Below are 5,907 nucleotides of genomic sequence, written 5' to 3' on the forward strand. Positions count from 1 at the left end.
ATATAACATTTTTCTTTTCTTTTTGTTTGTTTTCTTATTAGTGTTTTGCAGGTGACTTCCTTCTTTTATTTTTCTGTTATTGCTTCCACTTGGTCAAATACTTGGGAAAGGGCAACAGGGTAGTTAAACAGCTACCAGGAGGCAGGAAGGAGAGGCTGGGCCAGATCAGGGGCATGCAGTGGGCAAGGGAGGCTCCTAGTTACACTTGAGGATGAGGCTGAATGAGCCAGGGATGGGGCCAGGCAGCTTGTGGAGTTTGGTCAGGTGATTGTCCATCCTCTCATGAGTGTCAGCTCTGGGTTTAGGAAGTGTTTCTCCAGGAAGCAAAAGAGTTGGGGGACATGCAGATAGAGCTCAGGATGTGCCTCGCCTTCCGGGCCAAGGAGGTTTTCATGGCGTGCAGGTTGCCACCTCACTCTTCTTAGGATGGCTTCTGAATTTCCTAGAAAAGGGCTCTGTTGCTGTGCTGGTTTTACAACTTTAAGAGATGAGGGTGTGCTCTGCTTCTCCTCCTCTAACTCACAGAACTGGCACAAGTGGACCAGGGTCACATGATCCCGTGGTTATGGAGGCCCAGAGAGAGGCAGGTAAGGGAGGCCCACAGATGCAGGTTGATCAGGCTGTGACGGCAGCCTCCACCTCAGAGGAATGAATTCTGGCTGATTTGAGGGCTCATGGTTCATTGGCGACTCAGAAACAACCATACACAAAAAAATGACATCTGTGGGTCTCAGAAGTGGATGATGGAATGACCAAGGAGAAGGCTCTGGAAGCTGCGGCTGGGGGCTGAGGAGAAAGGAGGGTCACTGGAGGCTGGAGGGCAGTTGCATCCAAACAAGAGACAGTTGCATCCATACCCACATACCTGCCTGTAGTTGGTTGTTTTGTATGCGAGAAATGCTAATTACTGGCCATGTTCTTGGTCTCCGTTTGTGGAAGTGAGCACAGAATCCTGTTTTATGAACCATACACTATTTATAAATTCAGTGACTTTAGTTTGTAATATTCATCTTTCAAGGTTACAAATTTTTATCAGTCTCTACTAAAATTTTGACTCAGAGGCTTAACAAGAGTCCTTAAACAGTGTTTAAATTTTATTTAAGCTTCCACTACCAAGTTTGGATATATAAAAGGAAATGTTTTACCTATTGAATTTTCTCCTCCCAGAAAATATAGATTTTACTCTCTACCTATAACCATTTTCTATATAAGACCTGGAATAAATATATATCATATACAACCATATAAGTTAGTTATTCCAGAGTTTCATAAATTTGTTTTTAATGGCAGTTATAAGTTATTTTCCATCATCTATAACCCTAGTTTTTTTAAGTGTTCAAAGACCAAAGACTCTTAAAGAAGTCTTGGCATATTAAATTCAGTTATTATCTACCTTGTTATTTAACCCATTTGGTTATATAAGTAACATCAAATATTGTATTATTCATTACAATAAGAAATCCTATATAATAAAGAGGTAATATGTAAATTGACCCTCACTCTGCCACGCTGTCACAAGATGGCTGCACCCACAGTGGAGGCAGGGTTCCCGTAGCAAACCTTAAAGAATGATCAGCAGGGACCTGAGGCTGTGTGGCGCTGGGCCAGGGCAAGAGACCTGAGGCTGCGCCCCCTGCCTGGTGGGGCTTGATGGGGGAACTTAGGCTGCACTCCCTTCCTGGTGCGGCTTGACGGGGGATCTCAGGTCACACCCCCACCCCAGTGCCAGGCCGGGGGACCTCAGGCTGCACCCCCTTCCATAGTGCCGGGCTGGGGACCTCAAGCCGCATCCCCCGCCCTGGCGCCAGGCCAGGAAACCTGACACCACGCCCCCAGCCCAGTGGAGCTTGATGGGAGATCTGAGGCTGCACCCCTTGCCTGGCGGGGATTGATGGGAGTGGGGCCAACCAGGTCTGGGTCTCACGCGATTTTGAGGTGCATGCGAGTGGGCAGGGATTTGACTCTGGGTCCCGCGGCATGCCCCAGACTCTGATAGGAGGAAGATTTTCATATACATTTTACTAATTTTCTTTCATCTCTGACACGTCTATTATAGAGAAAGGGCAAATAGCAATATTAAAATATTTCCTCTAATTAATTCCTTTTTGATGTGCATGAATTTCATGCACTGGGCCACTAGTTAAACAGTAAAACTTAACATTTATTGAGTTCTTACTATGTGTCAGGAACAATTCTAATAACTTTACATGTCCTATCCCAGTTAATCCTTATGTTCTATGAACTATACCACTATTTTAGTTCGGATGAAGACATTGAGACATAGATTTTAGCAACCTTGCCAAGGATGCAAAATAATATTTATCCTACATCATTCTTCCTCTTAGTCCATCACAGAAGTCCATGATAAGGAAGGGACTTTGACCTGAAGTGTGAACAGTTCACATTTTTTTCTTTGTTGAGGTTGTTTTGTTTGTTTGCATATTCTGAAAAGAGTAAAACCCATTATAGCATTGGTTAGTGCCTAACACTAGTACGAAGTTCACAATGGGAAACGATGCCAGTAGCACTTTCACAAAACCATTTATATTTGTGGAGTATTTTATATATCTCGCTTGATCCTATATAAAAATGCCTTCTGAATCTTGACCTGGTGAATTTGGTTCCCACTGCCAGCCTGAGCCTAGGCCCTTGGCAGCTGCTGCGGCTTTGTCTGGAAGGGTGTTCGGAAGGTCGTCCGGAAGATGTCTGCCCTAATTAGCATATTACCCTTTTATTGGTATAGATTTGGCTTTGACAATGTCCTCAGTTGATGGCAGGTTCTGTAAATAATTTGTCTATAAAACCAGTATCTAGATCCATTTACGTTTTTTACTGGGCTTTTTATGGAATCTTATCTTTTTAGTTTATAGTTGCTCATTTTTTTTTCTGTAATCACTCTCAGCTACAAGACTTTCCATATGCCTCTCTAGACCTGCTCATATATTGCTGACTTTCTTACAATTTTTGGCTTACTCATTTTCTCAAAAAGTGTTTAAGAAACAAAAACAAATGCAACAACAACAAAAATACCCTTGAATTTGTGGCATGCTTTCTTTTTTAAAAAAGCTACTCTTCTGGGAAAGAAGATGACCTGAGCCCTCAGCATGCTCTGAAGAAAGTCTTGTGAAGGCTGAGATGGATCTTTTTATTGTTGCCCATGTTCAACTGGGCTTTCATTCATTTTTCCCCCTTGATTTTATTTTCCCAACTCTCCTATTTCATGTGGCTATGTAATTTATTTTACAAATGAGCCTGCTCAGACAGTTTCAAAATAATAGTTGACTTTTTACAGCACTAAGTTAGCCTCTTAGTAATTTGCTTCAACTAAAAATCTACATGCTTTTCTCATGGATTGATGAAACAGGTTGACAGGGTCCTTCTATCACTCTCTATAGTTTCTGGGGTGGGTATCAGGGTGGGAGGCAGTTCCCTTTATACTCAATCACAGCCATCTTAGCCTGATCCTGCTTATTCCGATTTGGGATCTGCAGCATTCTCGTGTAGCCCCCATTCTGACCTTGGTACCGAGGAACCAGCACTTGAAACAGCTTTGGGATCAAGTCCTTCTCTGTGAGCCAGAAGTCAGCCATGTGCAGGGCTCTTTGATTGGCGTCTGCCAGCTTCCCATAGTCGATAAGCTTCTCAGTATAACCCTTCAAGATATCTCATCCATGCGCACTCAGGACGCCTTGTTGTTTGGATATCACCAGTCCTGTAAGCAAGTTCCACAACAGGTGGATGAGGGACTCGGGACCAAGGCCCAGACGCAGAATACGTGGCCATGGGAAATGGTGGCAGGGACCGACGGCTACATGTTCCCTGCTACTCCCCAAACACCTGGAGCTGGAACTGGAAACCCAGAATTTATTCTTGTATTATATTTATATTTATTATTACTATTATTATTATTAATCTACTTTTACCCACCCCTGTACAGGAAATACTAGTAGACAAAGCAAAACAGGACCAAGTTGGGAAGTGTGCTTTCTCAGAAGGTAAGGTTACATAAAGATGGACTAATTGCCCAAGAATGGTCTTGGAAGGCACACTAGAGCAGTATAGTGTAGAGCGTGGACATTGGAGTCATCAGACCTGTGTTGGAATCCCTGCTATTGCCCAGGTGTATAAACTTAGGCAAGTTTCTTAACTCCCAAGTGTCCAGGTCCTTGTCTGCAAAGTAGGAATGATAACAGTATCAAGGCTATGTAGCATAATGAATATAAAGCATTTAATACAGTGCCTAGCACATAGTAACCCTCCTCCCCCCTCACGCTACCCAGATGATCTGTTGTTACAAAAGGTAGGTTTTCATGAGAAGGGATAATTTGGGCAGGTAGAGAGTGTGGAAAAAGGCTGGCATTTCAGGTGAGGGGAATAATGAACTTGAACAAAGCAATGAACATGGTACATGTGAACTCACTGAGAGAAGTGCACATGAAGGAGTGCACAGGAGGGACAGGACTGGGCTTATGGGATTGATCTGGAGGAGTGGTTCCCAGCTTTGGAGCCCTAAGAGAAGGAGTGGGATGTGTAGTTATCAGAAGGAATCTTCACATCTATTAGTGCTCCAAGCAATACTTTAAACTGAATATATATTACCTAAGGCTTTTAAATACATATAGTTGTAGTTGAAATTAATAAAACAAAATTTAATTTAATGAACCATTAAATTAATAAATACTTTTCAATATATCAAATAATTCTGTTCTTCATGTCTCAACTTAAATCTCACATCATCAGAGAGATACTTGCTCCTTTCACTACTTAACATAGTCCCCATGCCCACTTTACTCTCTAGTCCTTAATCTGCTTTAACTTGTTTCATAACACCAAACACAACCTGGAGTTATGTTGTCTATTTGTTTACTCTCTCTCCTCTTTTTGATTATAAACTATCATGATGGAAGGGACTTTGTGGTATTCATCTACCATCACTCCAGCATCTAGACCAGTATCTCTACATGATGGGCCTTCAGTAAATATTTGCTTGAATAAGTAAACACATCTACAACCTAGTAGTGTCATGTGCAAACAACAGGGCAAATGAATTGATTATGCTATATACAGCCATTTTCATTTTCTCAATGAATAATTTAAATTAGAATCAGAAGACCCTTCACATCCTCTTCATAGTCATCATTAGCTCTTTGTTGAAATGAGAATTTCTTATTAATAAAAGAGGTGCCACAGAAGAATTGTCCAATTATGAGACACATAAGAGAAAAATGAATCATTGTTCTAAAAGGCTGTAGCTTAAACCTGTGGGAGAACATTGCTGTTGAGATATAAGTACATGTCATAGCTATTCATTTCAGTGCACAAATGATAAAGTCATTAATTAGAGCTTCCCCTAAACCCAGACAGGTTAAACCGCTAACATATTATCCAAAATTAGGTAATGTGTGTCATCACTTGGATACCTAGTCATCCAAGTGACAATACATTTTGAACTCCCACAACCTCAGCCACCATAAGACAAAGAACACGTGTCCTAAGATTGCCCAAAGGGGTAACAAGATTGCTTTAAAAAGCAGGATCTGACAACAGCATGGATGGAACTGGAGAGCATTATGCTAAGCGAGATAAATATCACATAACCTCACTCAGTTGTGGAACATAATGAACATAAACTAATGAACAAAAATAGATCCAGAGACAGAAAAACGTCAATCAGATGCTCAAACCTCAGAGGGAAGGTAGGGAAGGGTGGGGTTAATGGGGAGAGATCAACCAAAGGACTTGTCTGCATACAAATAAGCCTAACCAATGGAAACAGACACCTGGGGGGTGAGGGCATGTTTGGGGGGTGCAGGGGGTAAATGGGCGTATAAGGACACATATGTAATACCTTAATCAATAAAGGAAAAAAAATTTAAAAAAGAGACAAGTTCTGTGATTATATACTAA

Source organism: Myotis daubentonii, chromosome 1, assembly GCF_963259705.1.
Source record: "Myotis daubentonii chromosome 1, mMyoDau2.1, whole genome shotgun sequence".
In the NCBI taxonomy this organism is placed as follows: Eukaryota; Metazoa; Chordata; class Mammalia; order Chiroptera; family Vespertilionidae; genus Myotis; species Myotis daubentonii.